This window comes from Aquila chrysaetos, chromosome Z (assembly GCF_900496995.4).
Source record: "Aquila chrysaetos chrysaetos chromosome Z, bAquChr1.4, whole genome shotgun sequence".
Classification (NCBI taxonomy): domain Eukaryota; kingdom Metazoa; phylum Chordata; class Aves; order Accipitriformes; family Accipitridae; genus Aquila; species Aquila chrysaetos.
Genome location: NC_044030.1, coordinates 38,439,782 through 38,466,502, shown reverse-complemented (window position 1 = coordinate 38,466,502; position 26,721 = coordinate 38,439,782). Strand labels below are relative to the sequence as shown.

Below are 26,721 nucleotides of genomic sequence, written 5' to 3'. Positions count from 1 at the left end.
TTCTTCTAACTTCAATATGGCTGTTCTTTGGGAAAAAAATACTGATACTCAACTGCCAGTTACTTATATAAACACAGATTATTCTGTATACACTAACACAGATCACTTCAAAGTCTGATGTCTCCGAAATCTGATGTCTTCAAAATAGATCTCAAGATTCAAACTACAGTTTTGCACGCTCAAAGTGTAAGCAAAGCAGCCACCTGCTCAGCTACAATTTAAATAATACACACATCAAAGGGTTTTTTCCATTCATTCTTCATATTTAAGCTGTATGGCAATCAAAAACATACAGTATCTATATACCATGTACCAACAAAAGGTGACAGCTTCCCAATAGGTCTTTTCACAACACCACTGAGGCACTCGCTCAGGCATTGCTGTTTGCAGGGACTACACCTACCTGTGCATATCTGAGTACTCTGAGGCTGGACCAAGGCTATTACAGAAATTAAGACAACTAGTCAGAGAAAGAGATCCCTTTCCAATGTACACATAAACATAAAATCATTTACAGTTAATCTCCACATAGGCAATATGACTCACAGTCAGTTTAAGAAATCTCAATCTCCTGAGTAATTCAAACAGCTTCACTGTTAGTTATGATGTAATGAAATTGGTCAGTCAACAGTGACAACACTATATAAACCTCTCTCATTTGGAGCCTAGATTACAGCATTTTACAAGTTAAGACAATTATTTTCTGCTGCTACTAAATTTTTCTCTATTATGACAACTAATTTACTTGATAAAGAATCTTTAAATGAGCTTTCAATTTATACTGCCTTACAAAATATCTAAAAAATTAATTTCTTACCTGCAACCCAAGCTGCATGGCTGTTCTCACAGCTCTCTTACAAAGACTGTAGCAAAAGGTTGCCTTGAGCAGTTGGCAGTGGCCTGAATTTTGTTATCAACTAATGAGTCTGCCGCAAAAATAATGACTGCATGGCAGCAGCCTGCTGGATATAAATCCCTTTGCTGCTTAAAACTAGATTTTGGATCAATATTAAAACAAAAACAAAACAAAAACCCCCAATACTATCTGAAAAGAGTAGCAAGAATAAAAAGCATCTGTGCTGGTCTCACTAACTATACAGCAGGATGCAAGTTAGCACTAAGTTGTTTTATATTTAAGCAAGTGTAAAAATAAGAATATGAAACAGAACACTTAGCTCTGCGCAGTCAGCCACAAGCAAGAAATGCTTCACCATGCAAATGGTGAAAGCTTTCTAAAGAGAGACCAATACTCAGAAGCAGCAGAATAAATGCTAGTGTTTTGTGAGTGCTCCCATCCCTCTCCGGCCCTGTTCACCCTTTCCTCCCCTCAGGCTTCAGTTCTTGGTTAACATCTCTCCGGCTGAAAATAATTGCCTGCATCTGAAAGGCATCTTGGACAGTGTCACTCCCTAATCAGCAGGAGGACAGCTGAGTGATGTGAGGCATTTCCACCTTCTCCCTGGAGTAATCACACTGTCTCCACAAGGCACTACTGCTACATCAATAACTAAAATGACTTTAAATGTGGTGCTCTCCTCTAATGAGAGCCATATTCCAATAAGGCTGCCCTCCAAAAACCCACTTCACACTATTATACCAGCTGCCTATTAGGACTTAGCTTATCGATACTGCTATCACTGAGGATCAATCAGCGCAAACTGCATACAAACCTCAGGGAAAATCCATTTGTAGAAATGAACTCACAACACATTTGCTATACCTAGATACATATACACAAGCAATAATCAGTTGTGTTATCTTCAAATTTTTATCACATTGTGAACTTGATAATAAGCAGCAGTAGATTTGCAAGCTCTTGTGCCCTGGCAGAAGAAGGATACCAGTAAATTTCCCTAGGTTTACAAAATGGGACAAATTTACCTCTCTGTGGAAACACCTTTGAAAATAAGACTAGATACCTATTTCCCAATAAATTGGAGAGATGGAGAGAAAAAACATGCTCGTGGGCTTTGCTAACACACTTGCAGTGCGTATACCAAGAAGGAAATGTGTGAATCAGAATAATACAAAGTTCAGCTTTCATCAGATCAGTAACACATGCTGTAGTTTCACTCCAGAACAGAACCTCAGCATCTACAAATTGCACAGGTGTATTTCTTCAAAACGAGTCACCTTCTCTTCCCCACATCACACATTTACTGGAAAAAGAAAATCTAGACATGATCCTCAATATCCTCATTCTCAAAGAACCACCAAAATCATCTTTTCTGTGAAGACACTTAAATCCCGTAATCGTTTCTTTTTATCCAGTTTTCCATCCTTCCCAACTCTGCCCCTTTGCTAGATACCCACTCCTGACGTCTGACACCAAGCCACACAGCTCAGACCTGTGGCTGACACTCATATTCCCTGCCCCGCACCCATTTCGTTTTGCAGCTTGTTCAATAAACTAACAGCTACTGCCCTCTTTCTCTCCCCCACGCATTTGTGATCCACATCTGCAGCAAGACTTACAGGAAATCACTTTCAGATACAACAGCCAAAGGCACAGCTCAGTGACTGGATGCAGCAGGACCACACAAGTTACTTTTAACCAGCTATTCCAAATTCTGCTTCTCCCCCTTCCCTGAGGCTCACTTTCTCCTTGTTTCAAACTAGGCTGTAAACTTCTTGAGGGAGGGACTGTGTCTCCCACAGGTGTTTATATACCATAAACTCTTAACACACCAAAAGCTCTGCTTGGTGCCCTCAAATGCCTCCAGAACACAACAGCCCTGGTAGTATCATAAAACCATCAATTACACTTAAGTCTTTCGGATTTTTGCAGGAAATGGAAATCATTAATTGAGAAAGTGACAAACACTGTCCTTTCCCAACCCTCAAGTCCCTCCTCTCCACACGAAGGCAACTACTGAATTTGGTTATATTAGACAGCGTTTGATTGTTGGGATCAATGTTTCAAGAGCCTTCATAGTCTGCTCCACAACCTCTCAAAGATTCAGTTAAATCTCAGTTTGCTTTCTTCTCTGCTTCCCAAACATTTTTAAAAGCTCACGTCTTCATCAACCTCTTCATCAACCGTAGAAGATTAAACTGCCTTTGGTCCATCCCACACCACAGTCACACAAAAACCTTTAAATCTCTTCACACAAACTTTGAAAAACAAATATAATTACATATTAAAAGTAAAGCAAGGAGTTTTGAAAATAGAGAAAGCAATTCTTGCTTTGGGACATCCCAAATAAGAAGTGCTTTATAACCTTAAAACTATCATAGGCACATTAAGAAACTTAAGAAGTGGAAAAACACGGCAGCAATGTAAGCAGATACAGAAATCTTGACTACATGAAAGTTTTGCTGAGTGTTTAAAACATTCAAGTCAAGAAGCAAATAAACTGCATTATTTCAGTAGACAGAGCTGAGACAGAGAAGCGCTGCTGAAAAGCCCACGTTTTTAACAGTTTCCTGTTCACACTGGAACGCTTTCTTGATTAATCAATGTATTCCTGTTCGATGCACGCCTACATGACCCCTGTGTACCGAGACAGCCATTACACAGCACAGATTAAAGCTCACAGACACGTTTTCAACTCCACAGATGGCCACGACAAGAAGCGGAAAGCTTCATTACCGGTCTTCACTGCTGTCACAGCTTCTTCCCCTTTACAATTTCAGAGCTAGGCTGTTCCGCACGCACCTCAGAGATGTAAAAGCCTGAGTAGCTGACCTCAGGCTCTAGACCACATTGCTCTGTCCTCCTGCCAAAGAGCTGAGCAGGGGGTTACAGCCAAAGTCCAGAAGCATGCCACAACTGCTGCAGCAAACACTCGGCTGTTTCCATGAACTCCAATTTCCACCTGCCACAGAGCCGGATCCCGAAACAAGCACAAGTATTTTACTCATATGAGTAGCCCACTGGCTGACAGCTGGGCTAACGAGTCAGAGCCTCTGCTGAACTTTGCATTTTGCTGTGCATTTTACAAAAGCAAACAGCTTTCACCTTCCCACTCCCTGCCTCTGCTGCAAACCCAGGCACTGAAAGTAGTAATATAAATACAAGGTTTCGAAAGATTATTGCACAAGCTTTACAAATCACAACAGAGCCCCAGAAAAGAGGATCATTACACACCGCTGGTACTGTGCTGGATGTCGGATTGCCCTGCCTCTTATTCTACACACTTAACCCTTTGGCACGCGTCCCACTGTTGGTTCAGCATGATGAGTCTGGAAAATCTGTGCCAATGTGGCTATCTGTAGCACATCATTTGCGAAAAGAACAGACGGCTATGTGTACATTTGTTGTACATGACAGCATTGGGAATTTTAGGCAGCCAAAAAGCAAACCTTATGTACAATTCTGCTTTGTCCTAGGTGTTAGAAACGCTACACATCTAACCTGATTTACATAAGCTACATATACTAGTCACTAAAAATTAACTAAAATACCAGCTTTGCTCTACCCATGTACATATCTAAGCTGCTTCATATTAAAATTTAGACTAAAGTGATTTTAATTTTAATAAAGCCTGAATTCTAAGTCCCACGGAATATACTTGTCTTTAAAAGCAATGTATCAACTATGGTTTTATCAACTGCTTTGAAGTAAAGGAAATGAAACGTCAAGAATTAAAACTACATTTAATTTTAGCTACAGCTTTTCACTTTGAGTGAAAAGAAATAATCATCCAGTTTTATTACAGTTTGGGCCTTCACATTCCTATACTCAGGGTGATTCAAGAAACAATAAAGTTGCTTGTTCCAGTACAGGCAGTACCCACCTGACAGTGTTCTGGCTCACAACAGTACAAATAGTTCCACCAATACATTTTCAAAAAATGACTTGCTGAAATGAACAGTGGCTCAAAACTCTGTATTTTTCCTCTTTGCATGCTGAAATCGATAGGCATCATTATTGTCACTACCTCAGCAATAAAACTTTTTTTTTTCTTGCTTCCCACAAGAATCTTAATGTATACTATTATTAGATGGCATGGCCTACAAAATGCTTATGGCTTTACTGTCAATATTTGATTAATTTTAACCCTAATCAAAGGTTCCCCTGTCTGTGAAGGGAAGGCACACTCACAGGTGGCAATGTGTAAAGAAAAAAAGTTACAGCATATTGCCTGGATAGCTAAATATAGCATCTTGCCTGGATAACTAAATATAGCATCTCAGTATTAATACCACATTCACAATTTTAAAGTGTATGAAGTCTTAAAAGTCAAGGCCTGAACATCTTGAACTCATGTAATCACAAAGGACTTCCAACACCACAGGAAGGGTCTCAAAAAAGCCTACTAAAGTCATGTGAAGAGCTTTTGAAGCCACTGCAGCAATCACAACCCTACATGGCATCTAAACAAACATTTTCATGGTGCTAGTGGCTGTAATGAAAGTACTACATTAAAAATCCACACTGCTCTTTTTAGTGAGACCATTAAAGCATTTTTCAGAAGCCAAACATAAAAACATGCAAATTCTGAACAAAGGCTACAATATTATCTCCTACGTACGTACCTATGCCAGCTGAGCTTTATCCAGACAGACACTTCAGGATCTGGACGAAATGATCACCCAAACTCCCCGGACATCACTCTGAACCCGCAAGTCCAGAGCTGCCGCAGCACCTTTCCAACTGGAGGCACATGCTCTGATCATCAGGGTCCATCCCACTTTTTACATGCCCATCTTCCAAATTCAACATGCGCTTTCGAGATCCTTAATTTTTGACAACTCGGTTCCACACCTCTACACATCTCCATCTGCCTTTTAGGAAATCGCAAATAGTATCATGTATCTGGAGCTTGCTTCTTGTTATTCTCTCAGTGATGAAACAGGACATAAACCCTCACAAAGCTCCTAAACAAGTCTTCAGGACCCTAAAATAGCAGTTAAAATCTTAGTTTTAAATGATACAGAAGCAAGCTAACAAGTAAGGTTTCCTTTCCTCAAGCACTGACACAATCCACCCTCTGCACCTTACAACAGGTATGGGAGTGCTCTCCCGCCCCATCGCAGGAGCTGACAAAAACCTTACGGCTTTCATTCTTTGCTGAGTAACCATGAGAACAAAACCACCTTAGAAAGGGGGTTTGTGACTTTGGCATTTCACTGAGAGCATTGTTCCATCAGAAGACAAATGACCACCCTCTTCATGGGTGTAACTGGATACACTCACATGATGTCCTGTATTCAGGTGGTAAGGCAACTTGATCCAATAGTTGCTTCATCCTTAAAATGCAGTTGTTCAACTCTGGTTAAAAACAAAAGTTGCCAAACAATGCCTCATCCTCTGACTATTAAAAAACCAAACAAACAAAAACCCCAAAACCAAAAAAACCCCCAATGACTAATCCCAAACCCCACCTTTCTGATTCATGAAAACGGTGGGAAATGTTGTAACTATGCCAAGAAGTCCCTCTGACATACAGTCCTGACATCAGGCTGACCTCCGTATGCTGCTGCTTTTCAAAAGCATATTTAGATCCCAAGCAGGCAGCAGTTACTTCTCTTATTTCACAGGGTAGCCAGAAGTACTTACTCAAATCACAACAGCTACTGAAAACCATTCCCAACCCAAAATTGCATGGATTAATAACAGCATCAATATCCATAGCGAGCCTGGATGAAAAAAACAGTATTTCACAATTCCTTTTAATTTTTCCTCCAAGTTTTCTTCCTTTTTTTTCCCCCTTCTCTTTTATAATGGAGGACATCCTTATACATATCCCAGTATCATGAACTTTCCAGTCACATTTGCATAGTTGTTAGGAACTTTGCACAGTAACTAACCAGGTCTTTCAGTACTAAAAAACTTTCTCAAGGAACGTTAAGGGTTTGTATAAGAGCAGCATGAAGGGCCCTTCACAGTCCCAGCAGAAGCAGCACATGAGGCTACTAATAACCATACAGTGTGCTCAGCCTTAGAAATTCAGATGGAACAATACATTTGTAGCAGTAAAACTCCCCGTTTTGGCAACCGTAGCCAGCCCTGTCCATTTAAACTACCAATCACCAGGCATTAGGCTTAGCAGTATGTATACATTTCTTCCTTCTGGAAGAAAAGACGTGATGGTGAAATGCCGGAGAAATTCAGCATACAGTCCTAGCAAAACAGCCCTTTACATTGTCATGTTCTCTCACTGAGTCAGTCATGGCCAGCCACTTGTGCCCTCACCTACAGTCAGTACTGATTAGTCCAAACCAAAACCAGATTTCAGCTGCCCAAAGTAAAGGCACAGAAGAAATACAGCTTTATTTCATCCCTCTTCAGAGCTCCCACTGTGCTAGTCCTGACATTACAGCTCAACTTTTGGTAGCATAACCATGAAATCCACTAGCAAATTCATTATTTCCTCCATCTCCCCAATGATGATTCAAAAATAGTGGTAGGTGGAAAAAAAAAAAAAAAAAACAAAAAAACCCAGAAAAATATAATGGAAAATTAGTCAATTTGCTTCCAAAATACCATTGCTTTCCAGCAGTGAGAAATTCCCAGAAAGTGCAACATGATGCACATGAGCATTAGACACAAAAATACCTGACCTGAACGGAGAGCATTCCTTTCACAGCACTGCTACCTGGCCACCATAGCATGAAGTAAAATACTTTCAAGAACACACAGGTGGGGTAGAGGAGGGAGAGATGGGAAGATGCACCAAGCATAAACATGCCCTTCCACACAGTTTGCAAGCCAACAGCGAGCCTCAGTTTCTGCAGGAACAGCTTGCTCTCCCCACGAGCATAAGGCTTTGCCATTGTACTGCTTAAGAGACTATAATTTAGGGTATATCTCATGTTCCTCCTCTTTAAAAATAAGTTTTATTCAACAGAGAATTAGTTTTTTTCCACAAACTCTTTTATCAGAGACACAAATCTCCCTGCATAATAGACTTCAAGTATGATTTTGGTACAAAATACACTAACGTAAATAAACAGAAAGTAAATTGGTGGAGTGATGTCAGCACAGCTATGATCAAAGTCAGATAGCTATCTCCAGAACATCACATTTGCCCCGAAATGTCATCTCGAAGTCTACCAAATGGGGAAAGGACAGCTGCGTTCCTTATGAAACCTCCACACTCCAAGGAATGTAAATAAGGGATATTGTTAAAATGAAAGATCTACTTAAAGCTTTACATTTGTAATGTTTAAAAGGTTTTCCCCTCCTTTTTGTATCTTTAATCAAAGGTTGTAAATGTGTAAGTGATGGCAGTTGCCATGGAAATATGCAGCCCAAGATCTCTCTGTGGGAACCTCAAAGCTCCCTTCACTACTGAGCGCCATGTAATGACAGGGTCACATTAACACCTTTGACTCCCAAAGCCCATTTATTGCATAGAAATTAGCACAGCTGTCTCAATTTGCCTTCCACAGACAAACATTAACCACTCCTGCTCAACGTATTTTCTGCTGCACTCGCCCCTTCTCCCAGACATACACCCAGCCCTATTTCGGCACCATCCTTCATACAGCGGCAAATCAATCTTCAATGCGTACAGTCTTCTCAGCAAACACGAAGCAGAAACCAGAGAGTGCAAAGGCCATCAGATGCTTCACCTGATCAAAAGCATCATTTCATAATCTGTTGAGAAATTTCTTTTTCCAAAGCAATTGACATATAATAAATCTGCATGCTATTCCAGAAGATGAAGGGGTAGCTATGAAGAAAAACAGAGGCAGACATGCAGCAACAGGAACTGAACTCTCATAAAAGCCAACAATTAAATTAGAGAACAGAAGACAGGCTCTGAATAATGGTTACTTTTTCCCCTGGTGGCTGTCAGCACTAAAGCAAGAAAAAAGTTCTTAAAAACCTCAGTGGAATTCCTGAATATCAGCATGTACCATTTGATGCACAATCAATTTATGCACATAGGAGGCCCATGTCAGGGCAGATGGAAGCAGATTTTTTTTTTTTTTTTTTTTTTAAAAAAAAAAAAATCAATTCCGAACAGGGAAATTCAACCATTTGAGAATGTCTTCTTATCAGCATCTTAATTCTGTAAGCAAATACAAATACACACATTTAATTCATGCAGCCATATGTGTTTGTATGAAATAGAGATTTATGTCACACTCCCTCTGCCATTGTAATAATAAATCCCTTCAACACATAGAATATGAGATTCAAGATACACTTGGAATTACTTTATTTATTTGCATATTTGAAGACAAAACTATTTCAGTATTATCCACCCTCACTGAAAATAGCTAGTCAAATGTTTTAAACAATTAATATGCTGTGAATGTATACATATCGGTTGGTTTGGGGTTTTTTTAGATTCTTTGGGGAGATAGATTTGCACAGAGAGGAAAGCTCTTAAGCCTGTGAAAAGGTCCGTCTTACATATTGACCATATAATCCGTCACAACTAATTCCTGTGCAAAAGTGAAATGAAAAGGCCATTCTATGTCTCACTTACCTAGCAGATAATCAGGATGACTTTTCAAGGCAGTTTATCAATTTCACTGGCACTGAGTAAAAACCTAGTCAGATTCAATTGAATAGTAAGCTTACTTCAATAAGGCCAAGCATCTGAACATGTAACTGCAGATTTTTAACAATCCCAATAATTTGAAGAAGAGGCAGCCATTCTCTCATCTAAGTAACACTAGATTTCAAAGGGGGGGGGGGCGGGGGGGGGGAATTAACTCTTACTCCTTAGCAAAAGACAGATACTTTTTAGTGGCTTTGCAGGTTTGCAGGGTTGGGGTTTGTTTTGTTTTGGGCTCTTGGTGGGGTCGGGGGGGATATTAGTTCTATCAAAGTTATTTTCTTTACAACTACAGTTCTGATGGATGACTAATTTTCTGACAAATGGACCCTTCAGGTAGGGTACATCTACAGCCAAACACGGAAGGGGACCTGTGTGCGCATACATATGCATCTCTAGCAAATCCTTAGTAATTATGCAATTGCTGAGTGGAAACAGGAATGCATAATTTCTTGCCTCTGGCCGTTTTACGCGCTTTTTGTTAAAAGAAACAACAGATGTGGAAGGGGGGGGGGGGGGGGGGGGGGGGGGGGGGGAAGCTTTGAGCATAGCGTTGCTCCAGCAGACTTCTATATGCAAAATGACCAGCTAAAGTATTACTGCTGTGTTACTACTGCAATTTATTTTGTTTGAGGTTTTTTGAGAGGTCAGGACAGTATGTTTGTGCAGGGCCCCTGTCCTACAGGTAAAACTCTGCATGTATACCCCCAACCTCAGCTACGCTCCCCCCACACAAACCTGCTAGCAAGGTCAGGGCCCTGATTATTTTAACTACTGTGTGCAGAACGCTCCTCTGTTTTCAAATGTTTTGCAGACAATTCTTATCATACTCAAATTAAGTACAATTACACAAAGAAATACCTCACAGCCCACACTACAATGTCTGGCAAGAATTACAGAGCCTAGCAAGAACATCCAAGATAGGGCTTACAGAGAAGGATGATAAATATTTTATTAGATTGGGAAAAGACTGATTGTCCAAAAGCCTGTCTATATACCCATCGCTTTCCCAATTATATCAGTTGGTCCAATGAACAGTATAGCCTCTTCCCACAAACTCTGTCTTCCTTATATCCTCGAGTGAGCAAGAGGAATCTCATCTGGTTTCACTGAACAGGCAAGTGTTCTGCTTGCATTAACAATTCGGATTTTATTTCTTAAATGTGATTTAATAAATGTCTTCTGAATAAATTCAAGCATTACTGGATGAGGTAAAAGCACAGAGAAGGGTATCTCTAAAATATATCAATATACATTCTTACAACTTACTATAACTCTGGCGAACAAACCAGTGCTACCCACGCACATATGACAGTCCCAAACACCACAAGGCATAGCCTGTTTATTCTTTCCTACTGTCACAAGATGTGACTTGCAAACCAGGCAGGTACAATAATGCATTTTACAATTCAAAAATTACCAAATTTAGTGTGTCCTCACACAAACTCTGACCAGCCTATTTTATGCTAAACAATGCAAAAGACAGCCAGCTCCTTCTGAAGCATTTCAAACTTGGGAGTTTAACTACAACAAACCTAAGCAAAGCCAAGCACAACCTCAGTGACCTCATTTAAGACACAAATTCATAGCACGCCGTGTTTTTTTAAAAAAAACAAAGTCTATATTGTTCCGTTCTCCCCAGAATGCATCAAATTTACACTGAGAGAGAATTCAAATACAAATCCAAGAACTTTCACATTTCTAGGTCTCTTCCCTACATGCTGGATTGTTTTTCCAGTAACAACCAACCATAACACATTATCTGTTTCAGTGGAAATGAGAACAAAAACATTCTTTAAAAAAATAAAAATATAGCCTCCACTTTTCTATGCATCTCTTTGTATATACAATGACAAAGTTCATAGAGCATCATTTGTTTATTAAAAAAAAAAAAATCAAGCCCAACTGAGCATATACATACAAAAACCAATCATCTGGGGCAAGAAGAATGCCTGCTTTATATTGGGTGAAGGAGGAAAAACTCAGCAGAAACATGGTTAAAGCTTGCCCTTGAAAACTACTCTTGAACAAAGCAAGAACTATAATCACGTTTCATGCATTTTTCCCTCTTTTCCTCCAGCTCTCCCATTTGCAGGGCATGCAAATCTGTCCGGACCTGGCAGGCCATATTCAAGCACAGGGGAACAGCAGCCTCCCCACTCTGTCTCACCTCACTGTGGTCGTGTCAGACCCGCTTCCAGACACCAGTTGGTCTCTCTGTTGCATACCAGCAAAGAACTAACAAGGTCTGCAGAAGTTTCTACTCCCCTGCCTGCTTTCCCTGCAGAAATGCCCATCTCCATAAACTTTCCCCTGCTTTGCATATCCTCTTCTGTCTCCCAGCTCCGTTGAGTAATCAGATGCACTAAGGACGTCACGATTTCCCAGTCTGCTAATGCCATATGTTCCCTACTCACTTTTGTATCGGTACTCCATCACCTGGACATCTGCTTGGCACGCACAAGCCTGCACAGGAACACACAAATCAAGCTCCTCGCAATGCACCATCACCCATCCTCCTCTCAAGCCCACACTGTACCACAGCACCAAAAGCACTCTTTGGAGAGAGGGAACCCGCCTGTCCTTGCAATGAGGCCAACAGGTACTAATTTTGCGGCACAGTGTTCAATCCTCTTTGGCCTGCCTCATATATAGGCTAATACTAGTTTTTTAAGAGGATCAATGCAGAAAATGCTTGGTGGATTATGAGTTCACTGCTGTACATGAACAGAGAGAAAAAGAAATATGTGGAAGAGGAGGGAAAGACAGTAAAATGGTTATTATTTCTATATTACCAACAAACTTGTTCTAAACTTGATACATGGGCTTCACTTAACTTTATTTGTAGTCCTTAGAAAAGTTCCTTATCTGCTCACATCTATAGCCCAAGTTTTTATTAATTTGCCATCTGTTTTGTCTTCCCCTCAGGCACTGTAAGAACATACTCTTGAAGTAAAGGCTGCTGTTTGGTGCTTTAAAAACACTCGTCAAAAATCTCAGAGTCACAGTACTACAAACAACATGCATGCCTCCTCATTGAAAAAAGCTTTTTTTTTTTCCTCCTCCATCCCATCATAAAAAAAAAAATACTAACGGTACCAAAAAAAAGTTTTTTCTTATTTACTCATGCCATTTTCAGAAACATGTCCACGCACCCAGAAGCCTGCTGCAGCACAGCTTGGTGTGGGAGGGAGCAGGAGGGGACAGAGCAGCAGCTCCCCTGGACACCCTAGGTTAGCAGAAGCGGAGCACAACACCCTTCTTACTACAGGCACTAACCTTCCTCACAGCAAAGGCTGGCTGCAGCAGTACCTCCAGAAAGCTGAGCAGCCCTCTGCATTCCTGGAACTTTAGAGGTAGATAAAAGACAGATTACAAAAGCTTTTTGGCCAGAACACAATTAAATGCAAGACTTCGTTAATCCAGTTCTGGACAGCAAGACCTGTAACTTCCCCATCCAAGATGATGGCACACATTACCCTGAAATATGAGGTGCTACTTCTTGCCTTGTAACTGAACAGTTGTGGGAACAGAAAAAGTCATTTTCTTTCATTTCATTAACTGATCCAAGAAACAAAGACAAAACTCTCATATCAGAAGGAAACCAATTAAAACAGCTTCCACCTCACCTGTACAGCTGCATCAATGCACAGGTGAGTTAACTCTCCAAATGGCAGCTGCAGCAGCATTCTTTTGGCATTCACAGGCTCCTCTTGTTTGCTCCAGTTGTATGCTACGCTGCAGCCACTTCACCTTCCCAAACCTCAAAACCCCAGTAAAATAAGTGGGACCTTCCTCATTCTTTTTGATAAACTTCCACGTATGTACTTAAGACACTCAAGCACAGGACTATGTAAAGCCATATGAAGATGACCTTATAAAATGCTACTTTATCATCAGAGAAATGACCAGTTAGACAGGAAAAGGGGGAAAGCTTCAGGGAAAGAAAAATCAAGTAAACCAGACAAAAGCGCTTCCCAGCTCCTTGTTTATTATACAACCTCCCAACTGGGCACACCTTTCCTCAGCTAACTAAACATGGCATACACCAGCCGAGTATTAGGCACAACAAAGAACAACCCAAAACTGTTTAATATTACCACAATAATGAAAATCTGAATTCTCATTTTAAACTTCCAACACAGTAATTTATATACGGGTGTGAAAAAAGGAACCTTTAAAGGGTAACTCAGGGAAGTTATGACCTGCTTTGCTTCTTTTTGTTGTCACCTTTAAGTCTCCATCCTTACTGTCACATGCTACCTGGAATACATGACTGTTTCATGCATTTTTCTAAAAGTAAAACATTGTGAAAAATTCTCTCAATCATGTCTACAAGTAATTAAACCTCGGTTTAGTGGGAAGCATAGTAGATCAGCGTCTATTCATGAATAACACTTTCATGGTCATGCACCTTCAGAAACTACTTTTCAACTCGTTTAAATCACAGAATAACATGAATATTTACAAGATCCAACACTCGGAAGCACTAAAGGCTTGCAAGAAATGTTAGTCAACCTTGGCAATTACATCTTTCCTCCCCTGTCACTACTTATTTCAAGTTACCTTTGCAGAGCAAAAACTGGGATAAATAACCTCATCCCTGAGCATTCAGGGGAAATACTTTATTTTCTTCTGATCTACAAAACCCCTATTGCAAGAACTGTGGCTTGAGATTCCATTTTTCCTGGAGAAAACAAAAACTAAAACAAAACACGTGAGGAGTTCAGAGATAACATAAAATCTTGGAGCATTTCTGTCATTGTTATTTCCACTGATTTAAATAAGAGGTCCACTTCGGAAAGTCATCCTTAGAATCAGAGTCAGGCACAACCATCTACCAATTTATCGAACACCTTTCGCAAACTAGGTGGGCACATGCAAGTATTAGAGCTAACGCTAGTAGCCCAGATCAAGAATTAATTTTGGCATGACTGAAAGAGACCTCCACTTACTTCACTGCAAGAAAACATCTAAAGACAACATATTTTAACATCAAAATGTTTACTCAACACGCACCTCCTAAGATGGCTGGGAGAGACCGTGCGAGCCTGAAGCAGAGTGAGAACAGTGCAGTCTCCAACTCCAGCCAAGTGGCCCTGGGCAGATTACAGATCCTCTCGAGAGGTCTCCAGCTCCTCCCCAGTAAGAGGCTGGGTGAAGCCGGTAACACTGAAGCTCAGCTGCTCAGGAGGCAGGCCAGCAAGGGAAGCACCAGAGCATCCAGACCACCTCTCCTCCTTGCAGGACCTCTAAGTGGTATAAAGCCACACACTTCTGGCAGGGCACAGCTGTATCCATGCGAGCAAGTTAACAAAAGGTTATCAAATGTTTAATGTAGTAGCTGTTTATATTGGGGGAGGAGAGGGGACTGAATCATAATAACACCAGCAAAGAGAAGGCAATACAGCACATTAAATCTCCAGGCACACCTGTACTTAGTGTCCAGGAAAGTCTAGAAATCAGTCTTACAGTTTTCAAAGAAATCCACTTACATCGAAGGCTTCATTCACTGTGGAAGGAGCTACCACCCCCCCCCCCACCAGCTACAATAGCTTTTGTTTCTGAAAAAAACAAACAAACAAAAAAACCCAAAAACAAACAAACAAAAAAACCAACCCAAAAAACAGATATAGACCGATTTTGGTGGGTATGAATGCAAGCAGCTTTTGTCAGCAGACTCTGTAGCAATCCCTGACCATCACAAAGGGTACACAGAATAACTGCAGGGGCGGGGGGGGGAGCTGAATTACCTCCTTTCTAGGCCAAGAAATCTCAGACTTCATCTGTCAATCCAGCTCCACATTTACAAAGCTTTTTTTTTTTTTCCTTGTTGAACATACCTGCAGAAACCTATTCCCTTGCCACTCACTTGCTTTCAGTGGAAAAGAGCCGCCTGCACCTCACCTCAGCTACCTGAAAGAATTAAGAGTGCCCATCCACAGCCTGCTCATCCCAGACAGCACACTGAACTTGCACATGTCCCTGCACAGCAGGGAACATGGTACGTGCAGTGTTTCACCCCACTACGTGAGCTACTGGTTCTCTCTCTTACAATGCCCCTTTCTAACCCAGTTTGTAAATGATACTCCCACTTCGGCATGGCCTCCACATACGCCATCCGCACAGGCAGCACAGCTTCCTTTAGATGCACTTGCATAACTGCCTAAGCTCGCACTCCTTCTAATAAAAGAAGTCATTAAACAGTTCTCTAACAAAACCTCCGTATAGGTATCCAAAAAAGAGTATGAGATCAGTAGCTATTTCTGAGCCTGATGGTCATAAAGAAGTCAACAGCCTACCACTAATTACTGTAGGAATTTTAATTTACACACAAAAAAAAAAAAACACAACCCCCCCCCCCCCCCCAAGCTTTACTACTGCATTGATTTCCAGAGCCTACTGGAAATATTTGGGCGTCATAGACTTAAAGTTGATGTCTCACATTTTTCAGCTGAAGCATCTCCTTGCAGGAGGTACGTGATAATAAAGTCAGGAGGTTAACAGGAAGGCAGGAAAATGTTTCAGCATGAAACCAGAGAACAGACATGAAAAAGCCCTTCAACCTGCGGATCCGTCAGGTTCCCTCCCACACCAGGGCAGGAACCAGCTCCTGCTCCCCTCCCTGCTAATGGCAGTCACATAATAGAAACGAGCCGCAACACTGAAGTTACAAACACCACATTCATCCACTCACTCCTTCTCCCTTGAACACCGATGCTGCGTGGCTTCGTAGACGGAGAAAACACCGCCAACAGCCCACACCTCCACGAAGCAGTAAAGACACCCCCTTATAATTAGCTGGAGGGCAAATACGAACAGGCAGGAAACTCCTATGCCACTTTACCCACCCCTTGCAAACTCTGCATCTCTGTGCAGACCTGATGTAAACTCTCCTGACGGCTGAAAAACAGCACAGCGGATAACAGCTCTTCAGCACATACGCAGCCGGCTTCCCAACAGCAAGCACCCAGTACAGCGCCCGGCCACCCGCCCAGCAAGGGACGGCGGTTCGCGGCGGACAGCAGCCTCCCCTCAAGTGCCCGGGCACATCAATGGCAACCTGCGCTGGCCACTCGGAGACGACCGGGCCGCTTCCCGACCGGGAGAAAACGCCTGGCACCCATATCCAACCCCCCCCAGGAGGAGGCCCCGGCCCCGCCGCCGCGGCAGGTGCAGCCGGGACCGGCAGCGGGGGCCCGGGCGCTGGCCCGCCGCCCCAGGACGCACCTGGGGGAGCCGCCGCCGGCTAGCGAGCGGGCGGGCGGGCAGGGAGGGAGCTGCCGCCGGAGTCAGCGGGGCTTGCTGGTGGTGGGAGAAAAAGCACATTTATAAACCTGCCAGCCCTCGCTCATTTGCTGCGGGAGACTCCTCCTCTCCGCCCCGCTCCGGCCTCGCCGCCGGCGGGGGCTGCCAGCGCCCGCGCCCCCTCCCCGGAGCCGGCGGCGGGCTCGGCCCCGCCGGCGGGAGGCCCCGCTCCGCAGGTGTGCCGGCACCGCCCGCCCGGCCCCTCGCCGCCGTGCAGACCCGAGCCCCGCTGCTCCCCCCCCCCCCCCTGCCCGGAGAGCCCGCCCGCCGCCCCGGCAGCCCCCGCACCCACCTCGGCGGGAGGAGGCACGGCGAGCACGGCCAGACGCTCGCCCCAGCGGCGACCGCCCCGCGTCTGCCTCTGCCTCTGCCTCTCCCTCCGCCGCCGCCGCCTCCTCCTCCTCCTCCTCCGCCGCCGCCGCCGCCGCCACCGCCTCCTCCTCCTCCCCCCCGCCGCCGCCGCCCCCCTCCCTGCCCCGGCCCCAGGCGGCGCGTAGCCCGCCCCGCCGGGCGCTCCTACCTGCGGGGGGTCTGCCGGCGCTCCCCTCGCCCCGGCCCCCGCCCGCCTCGGCGCCTTCCCCGCGGTAGGCTGGGCCGGCGCAGCCCCCTCCTCCCCGCGCCGGCGGGGGCAGGGCGGCGGCGGGAGGAGGAGGAGTTGGTGCCCGTGTGTAACAAGTTTGGGTTGCCCCGCAGTATGGCGGCAAGGGGCGGGCGTCTAGGGCCGCGGTGCCCGCCCGGAGCGGGGCCGCAGCCGCGCGGCGGCTGGGGGCCGGACCCGGCCCTCGGTCTCCCGCGGGGGGCTGACCCCGCACCGCCGGGGCTCGGCCGGGGTCGGGGGGGGGCTGCGCCGCCCTCTTTTCAATAAACTCTGTTATTTCTTCCCCCCCGCCCCAGCCCAGCGCATCCCCCAAGGACGGCAGCATGCCAGCAGGCGCCGGCTGGAGAGGGCAAGAGTTTGATGATGCTCACTCGAGGACACCCCTAGTAAAAAGGTACCAGCACATCCGCTCCTCCCTCGTGATTTAGGGCTGCGTGGCTTGAAAAGGTTTTGAGGCATCTCTACCGAAAGCAGATGCGATGCCCCCGCAATTTAATCGGGCCGTGCAAGAGCCGCCTCGCCTCCTCGCACCTAGTGTTGCTCGTCACATTCCCATTCCCATTCCCCTGCTCCTGCTCCTGCCCTGTCTCGTCTCGGGCAGGATGGATCCACTCGCTGCAGAGCGCAGCGCAAATCGCATCCAGGATGCAGCCTCTCGGCACCACAGAAATACAGATGATTTATACTGAAAGCAAACGTTACTGGAATTACTGTACCTTAAAGCATAGGCCCGCGTAGGTGACTGCTTAGTAATATTGAAGGAGGAGCAGCTTGGCACAAAAAAGGAAATAGGTCAGTGACGGCACAGATCTCAGCCAGGATGCTTCTGCTGAGTCACTGATGAGTTATTGATTACCGTCATGTCCATGCACGTCTGTGGTGACTCTTCTGATGAATGACATGAACCAATACATGGATGACGGGGGCTTTTTTATTGCTATGGAACAGGTGATATTCAATGTCATTTGATTGCGACGGGTCGGTTAACAGGCATCATTTAAGCAAGGCTGAACAAAATATTATCAGATGTTGGCGTTTGCTTTACTGGCTGAGCTTCTAATTCCAGCACTACACAATATGTATGTATTGTTACAATAACACGACAGTCAGTTTCTAGTCTCTATAATTCCCATTAGCTATAGCTGAGAAATACTGTCAAAATGAAATTATTGTGGAGATAGAGCCTCTTAAAGACATAGAGTCATGATGATAACCTCAGAAGAAGAAAGTTTACATGAAAGGCAAGACCTGGCCACCTTGATATTTCAGGGTATTTGAAACCGTAGGGTTTGAAGGAGGATATTAGCGCACAGCCAGTGAACAGTTTGTTGTTGTGTGGAAAACACTGGGGAATCCACTTCCCCTCATTACATTTTCACGGTGGTGATTTAACTTAGGCTGGCTTAACGTTGGGCCACCAGCATCCATCACACCATTAACATCCAACAGGGTCACACACCACCAAAACATTAGATTGGAGGCAGGGCGAAGCAAGTAGTCACACCCAGCTCTGGGAGGCAACAGCAACGGGGAGCAGGAGGAGCCCAGGACTCCAGGGAAGGGGGAGAATCACTGCCAACAATTTATCCGCGTCTGCCAGGAGCGTGAAAAAGGATCAAATGCTGAAGCCATGCTGGAAAATCCCTAGTGCAAATACAGTAGCAGGATAAAAAAATCCTTATCATATTTTATTTGCAGAATTGCTGTAGTTTATACCAGCAGAAGAATAAGCTGCAACTCCTCTGGGACTGGCTGCTGGTATTAATGTACCAGCAAAACCTTCCTAGCGTAGACAAGACTTTAAGCATCTCCTGAGGGATACAGCTGTGAAATGATATTCCAAGGGAAGAAACAAAGGTGCTTTTTCAATCTCTTTTGCATTGCACAAATTCTAGGCTAGGGCAGTTCTTAGCATAGAGTTGGAAAATCACAGGGGTTTTGTCAGGTTTCCCCAGGGAGCTTACGGTCTGCACCAGCTTCCAAAACCCCCGAGTGGCAGTAAGGAACTGGAACAAAGGCTAACACCAAGAGAAAAGTTCCATTACTTCTGCTGTCTCTTCCCAGGTTAGATTTTGCAACCTTTAAGAATTATATTGTTCATTTGTACAGCATAGTTTTCAATCTCTATTCCCAGTACAACCTGTGGAGTATCACAGACTGAAAGGTCAGAGGTAAAACAAGGAATTGATATTTGGACCTTGTCAAATACCAGATTCTCAGTCACGTTCAGGATCTTCTTTCAAGTAAAATGCGTCATCACCAACAGATATTTGTTGAGAAAAAGGAAATGCCCTAACAATAACTGTTGGGAACATGTAGCAGGTAGCATAAATTGCACCACTGAAAATTCCTATCAGTTCCCATTATAAGTAAGATCTTTCACAGGATTTAAAAACAAATGGCCTCCGAGACGTGATGGACACAAATTTGGGAGGTTTTCCAAAGGTCTGTAACATTAGCGTGGATTGTATGTGAACTAGTGGTGTAGGGCTAAGAACACTGGTCCTCGCAGTAATTATAACTGAATTTGTTTTGCTAAAAAAGATTGTCATCTTTCAAATACTACATGCTGCGGCAATGAGATCATATAATGAACAGCTATTAATACATGTCCACAGCAACTCCATAATGGGTATTCCAAAGATAAGCATGAAACATACTTTTAAAAACCTCCATTATAAGCATAATAAAGTATAATCTTTGAAAGTACACATAATGCATGCTGTGAAGTAATAATATGTAAAGACTGCTTCAGTCATAATATACCTAGTTCAGAAATCATGTTGAGGGATGAATATACACATGGGTATTTAAAGCCTAGGCAAGCTGTATCAAATCTGTGCCAGGAAAAAAAAAAAAAAGTGGCAATTAAGCAAGAAAAAGTTAAAGCTGTAACAGCTGACTGTGCTCTTAAACCTGAACTCCTTAATTAAACTAAGGAAGAAATAAGCTGCAGGGTGGAAGATACCAGAGGAGAGTAGGGAATGAGAGGAAGACCAAAGCTGGCCTGGAAGCCAGGTCTGAGGCTGGGGGCAGATCAGTCCAAGAGTGAGTGAGTGAACAGGTGGTAGGTGTTTAGTGAGTCAGTGAAAAGGGCAGTGAACGTGCCCGGAGGTTTGCAGACCAATATATAATGCAATGAATAGGTCAGTAGCAGAGTACGTGAGAGAATGAATGGATGAGAGGATAAAAGAATAAATAGTTGTGTTGAATGAATGTGACTATGTGAACAATTCTAACCAAAGTCAAAGTTTCAAGCTATACTGTTTTGTTGCTATATTGCTATGATGGCGTGACTTTTTAGATCATTTGCCACTCATCTCAATCAGTGCTAGAGGAAAACAAACATGCATTCCTGAAAAAAAACCCTTTTCAACTAACAATCTTGAGAAAATAGCATGATAAAAATACAGATTTTAAATGCACTTTACAGCCATGACAATAAGAACAGTTTTGGAAACCTTAATATAGAAAAATAAGCACACAAAAGGCATTTAAAAGCACTGTCCAGTAAATTAATGTTGATTAACATTATGAAACTACTAAAATTGACATAGAGCTAAAATTATTTGCAGAGTAGGAAAACACCATTGACTCTTTATCCTGTCTAGCAACATGATACACAACAGCTCAAAGTGGTTTGTGCAAGATTATACAGTAAGTCAGCGGCAGAACTACAGACAGATAAAACCTTGCCCTTTTAGTTCTGTGTCTTCCCCATCAGGCAGAGAAAATGCATTGCCTTCACTTCTGCAATTACAGAGGCAATGGAACTAAATTATAATAGTTAAGGGGTGTTATCTCCTAACCCTGTGGGGTTTTTTTTTTTTGGTCTGAACACTTCCTATATCATTATGGATAAACATGGCAATTATGTTGAGGATACACTCTAAGACTTTAAAACTGTCCCTGTATTTACCGTGTGTCTGTATGTATAAGACAGAAGGAGAGGGAGCTAAGTAGGTGCTACACAGGCATCTGGATTTAGATTATGTAGTGCACAGAAGTGCATGGCTGGATGACATGGGAGAGGAGGGTCTCTTTTTCTTCTTTTGATGGCTCTAGTGGCCAAGAACCCCATAAAGGCCACAGAGAATATTTTCCTTTTCTTTTCTTTTTACTTCCTAATCCAGAATAACGGATTTACTGGAGCTACACTGTAGGTTAGTGTCCAACCAATGGACATAAGAGTTATCTGTAGTCCAGTCTCCATTAAGTCTCACTGCAAAGCCTGCTAAGAACTTTGCTAAAGGAATGAGGGACAGGGTGAATTTAGGGAAGGATGGCAAAAGTGGTAGGAATTCCCCTCATTCTGGTTCCGTGTAAGCATTCATATTTTACAATGAGAACTCCCTAGTAAATTACATTACTGAGATGCTTTGCCCCTAGACAAAATCGCAACAACTCAAACAAATATTTTGTGTAATAGTTTTCGCTTATCAGTGTCCAAACTTGGAGCCTATAATTCTTATTCAAACAGCAACGTTACATGCATGGGTACAAAATGAAGAAACTAACCACTCAAGTGGTCTTTTCATAGCAAGCTGGCATGGAAAGACATAGGATCAACAGTCATTGGATGACAAATGAATGATAAAAGACATTTTATCCACTCTACATAGTGGAAGAAGTGCATGGGCTAGTGGAGGAGGCACAACATATTTATTAATGAGAAAAATAATAAAAAAGGTGTCAGCAGTGCCTGCCTCAAGGGACAAGGTCAATGAGGCAACATTAATAATGTAGTACATGAAGAATAATGAAGAAACTAAAACTCAATATATTGTTTTTCATCTCCTTTGAAAATGCAATTACATTTCCAAAAAGATCAAAGTTAATGAAAATTTTTAAATGGAGTCATCACCAATCACAGGAATTATTTCTGATTACATGTTTTTCACGCAAGTCAATATCGAACTACTGATATGGGGCAAGTATGAAACCAGAAAGGTAACAAAGCCGTTCTGTTGTTAACACAGGAAAAGCAAATATAGGGTTTGACAGTAATGGATCGAGACATTTGTAAACTTTATACTAAGCTTGCAATCTTCCTGTATGAACCCTACATTTTTATTGCCTGCACTGTTACAATACCTTACAACTTTTTCATATTTTCCACAATTGTGTTTATAGACTAGTAATTTCATATCACACTTCACAAATACAAATTAAGAAATGGAATTATAAGGGATTTATCTGGTGACAAACTTGATTGTAAGAGTTAATAGCCACAGACCCGTCTCCTTTATGTAGTGAGTGAAGAGTTTGCCTTTTTATCATTCAGCATAACATCTTAATCCAATTTCTTTCCACACATGCCGGTTTACTCAGAGAGGGTCACAAGGCTGGTGAGATTCTTTGACTTGTACCAATGCCTGTAACTTCAGCTGAATTACCCAGCTAAAACCTGTAGACTCCAAGTCCGGACCTTAATAAGAAAAGATTAACTTCGAAAAATATATCTCGTACTTGCCGCCGTTCTTGTACTGGGCATCTGCCTCAACTAATGCACAAGCCAATTAATTCCCGTCAACACTCAGACAACCACGAACCTGCAAAATGAGAAGTCAGCAATGGAAATACACCATGAATAAAAGGTGAAGCAGACTCCTCTCCTTGCGTGCCCTCTTCTGTTTTTTTCAGTGTTTTTTTGTGCTGGCATCCCTTGTCCTTCTCACTCCAAAAGAATGCAAAAACCTGATGTAACTTGCTGCTTGAACTAAGTTGCCCTAATAACAACCCCTTTGCTGAAGCTAAACCAGGTCATGATTTCCCAGTGTGATGTTACGGGGATGTTTCTCTCCTGCCCTACAGTAAGGTTTTCCTTTCCACCGGTTGGTCCTATTAGGTTTCTGTTAATTTCGTATAGAGAACAAAAGCAAAGGATCCAATTGCTTCACTATTATACATTAAATAAAAGGACACACAGTACAGGAAAGGATGGGATTTTCTAAGCTGATATGAGCAATTTGTAACTAACAAAACCCCCTTGGGAACACAGCTCTCTGTTGCAGAGAATAACACAAAAGGCAAATAAAAGATAGGGTGGATGGGACCAAGGGTAGTCTTTGACAAGAGACTTACAAAGATATAAAAGATCACTTTAGGCATGCAGAAATTGGGAACATTTTATAGCTTTTCTATGCCTTGCATAACAATCTGAGTAGAAGTGCACAATACCAAAATTCACATCTGTAACTTTCTGTCTCCCCAGAAAGACAACAAATGCAGACTTATGGTTATTGCATTTAATGTGCACTGAGCGGTCTGGCTATCTGCAAAATATATCTTTTAGCTGTCTACAACATCGCCCCACTTAGAAGTTCTTTATTCATGTTTCTGCAGAACTGCTGGATCATACAGAGAAGTTACAAAAAAAAAAAAAAAAAAAAATCACAGAAGAAGAGGAAGCAAAAGTTTTATTGTAGAGCAAGTTGGGATTTTTTTTTATATAATCCAGGAAATTCTCCATTGGTTAACATCAAAACCATTTACAAGGAAATAGTTTCAGTTATTGTGATTAAATATTTATTTTGTGCTTAAAATTATCAAGACATCCTTAGCCAAAAGCTTTTATCCTGAAGGATTTCTTATTTTGAAACGTTTTATTTTTGTTAATTAACACTAGAAAAAATCCTCAATTACAAATGAAGTAATTTGATTAACCATTTGTCTGGGAACAATTTCTATAGTCATTTTTTTGGTTTTGAGTTGGTAACACTTTAAAATCAAGGGAACTTTTCTAGGGCAAGAAAGGAGGTGTCCAAAATTCGTAGTAGTCTGCGTAATACAACATGATAGATAGCAGATAACAAAAGTCTGTTGGTCACTGACATTTATGTCTCGTGATTTCATGACAGTGTGACACAACTACATGGCAAATTACATTAGAGATGCAGAGTATGGTCACTTAGCACATTGCCATCCATCGGCTGGACCATGGTAACTAATATACCTGTGCTGAGGCTGGCAAAACTGTTAGGTAAAATCTGTTAGCTCTGATTTTGGTTCAACATTCTCCACCCCTTTTATATGACATTAAAGTGGTCTGTTACCCAAACAGCTAGTTCTCTCTTCCCTCTGTGGCTTTCTCCCAAAACCTCTCCGTGCCAGCACTAACACCTGGGAGGTTGTATGGCAGCTCAGATCAGGGAACTGATCTGGCTGAAAACCTCTTGGCTGAAAAAGCGGGTTTCCAGATGGACCAGTCCCATTACCCAGCGTGCTGTAGAGCTGCCGCAATCTTGTTGCTGGCATGAAGGAGGATGCAGGAAGGAGCATGGGAGAGCTGTACTGCACCTTTGCACTTATTTGCTGGACAAAAGTGGAACTGCTGCCTTAAATGTTGTTGCTGAGGCACCCTGACTTTTGAATTCAATCATCAGGTGCTCTTAGCTATAGCCACCTCAGGACTAACCCAGAAGGAGGGGTGACATAATATTTACTCTTTCTTTTTATTTGATTAATGTTTTAAATTTGTAATTATTCTAGGATAACAGAGATAAGAAATAGGCTAAGAAAAATGTCAACAAAGGAATCATGAAGGACATTATCAGCTGATAATCACTGTTGTTTGTTTTGGCTTTAGGAATGAAAATAGGTAGAGAAAGAAAAGGCTAGTAGGGAGCAAGCATCTTTACCAAGAAATAGCCAAGAAAAAGAAAAAAAGAGGTGGAGAAATAAAGATCACCGAAGAACGTTAGAAAAATATAATTACTCAGCTGGGCCTGTTATTTATATGTTTCTCACATATAAAATACATTTTTGCACTGAGATAAAGAGAAAGATAAGGAATATTCTGTAATGAGGAGCAACAAAGAAAATTCACTCCCAGACTTCCTGGGGTTTTGAAGTTGCTTTCAAGGCCTGTTGTTTCTGGTTATTATATTTGTCTTCAATGTTAGGGCAGGCCTGGAGTCTCCACCTTCTGGGATTTTTTATGTGATATGCCTAGGGGCAGGCATTTTAAAGCAATGCTTTTTAGAGTCACCGGTAGTCTGCTTGCATTGTGTATTCAGTCTATGTCTACTGTGTACACTCCTTTATTGGAAAAAAGTACATGACTCTACAACAAAGGATAAGAAAATGGTATTTATTGCTTTCCACGCCCACTTCTCCTATGACCTTGCAGCTGAACTAATAGCTCAGTCAAAGATAGTTTGAATGGATTTTAGGGATCAGTATCATATCGGTCCCTTCCAGTCACTGTCACACTTCGTACAGATCCTCCTGCCTTCTTTCCACATGAAATCTCATTGTTTTGAGGCAAGACGCATGTGGAGCTGGGCTGCCCAGCTGGTGCTCCCTTACCTGGTCCAGAGCCCAACCTAATTTGTTTGTCTGCAAGTTAGTCACTTGGAAATCATTTTACGTGTAACAGCCAAGGAAGTCTGGTAGTATGAAATTACTAGATAGTATGGAACGATGAAAAAGCCAACAGCGTCAAGAGAGCTGCTCACGATTCTCTGTGTGAAGCAAAGAAAAAAATAAGCCAAGCCCAAATCCAAAGAGTTTAAATTGCCTGCTGTTTTTTCAAGAATAACAGATACTTTCACAAATGTTGTCATATATCTTCCAAAGACTAAATACAGATCCAAAAAGCAGGCTTGGATTGCCTGTTTGTGCAGTAAACTACCATTGGTAGGAGGTCAGGAAAAGAGTCACAGTGATACAGTAGACCAAGATGAGGAGCTACATTACCTCCAACCTCAATGCAATGGACTGGTGGCATAATATGCACTTGTACCATGTATCATTAAAGCTTCATGCAATCTAATTATTTAACAGATTAAAAAAAATGTGATAACCAACTGCTGTTCCAAGGGATTTTAAGCCTATCAGTACCGTGTCGTGGTTGGGGGGGGCATTATTGTCTTGTGGCCTTATTAAGTCTTGCCCAATTATTTTGTTTTCAATGAAATGGAGAAGGCAAATAGTAGTGGTATTATACGAGGGCCTTTTCTGGGCTTTGTAATGGCATTTGCTGATGTCTTCGGAAGGGAAAGACCGTCCTCTTCATGGTCTTCATGCATTAGCCTGGCCAACAATTTCTGTAGGATGCTGTCATCTGCTCCCAGCTCTCAGCACCAACTGAATTTGATCAGGCGGTGGTGCAAGACAACCTGGCCCTGCTGTGCTGAGCCAAAGGAGACCCCTCCTGCCCTTGGTGTCGTCACCCCTCTCCCCTTTTCCCAGGACATCAGCAGCATGCTGCCAGCTTGGCTCTGCACCAGAGCAAGCTGAGCAAAATCCTGACCTGATACTGAGGGAAAAAAGTCTCAGGGCAGATTGCTTCATCTCTGGCAAAAATGACAGATGTGGAGGACAACCTCTTCCTCCTGGGTGACCCCTCCC

General features: G+C 42.7%; 1 protein-coding gene across 9 annotated transcripts in view; it reads right to left on the bottom strand.

Annotated features, from left to right (window-relative positions):
* SEMA4D (semaphorin 4D) overlaps positions 1-17,357 on the bottom strand; it is a 99,648-nt gene extending 82,291 nt beyond the window's left edge. For 5 of the 9 annotated variants that reach the window (XM_030005889.1, XM_030005890.1, XM_030005892.1 and 2 more), the window contains exon 1: positions 17,062-17,173. The gene's annotated coding sequence lies outside the window, so the exon portion shown is untranslated. Of the gene's footprint in view, positions 1-11,631; positions 11,799-11,878; positions 12,060-16,691; positions 16,715-17,061; positions 17,174-17,289 lie in introns of those variants that run through there. The other 4 variants (XM_030005885.2, XM_030005887.2, XM_030005884.2 and 1 more) reach the window with 4 other exon arrangements.
* Between the last annotated feature and the right edge of the window lie 9,364 nt (positions 17,358-26,721).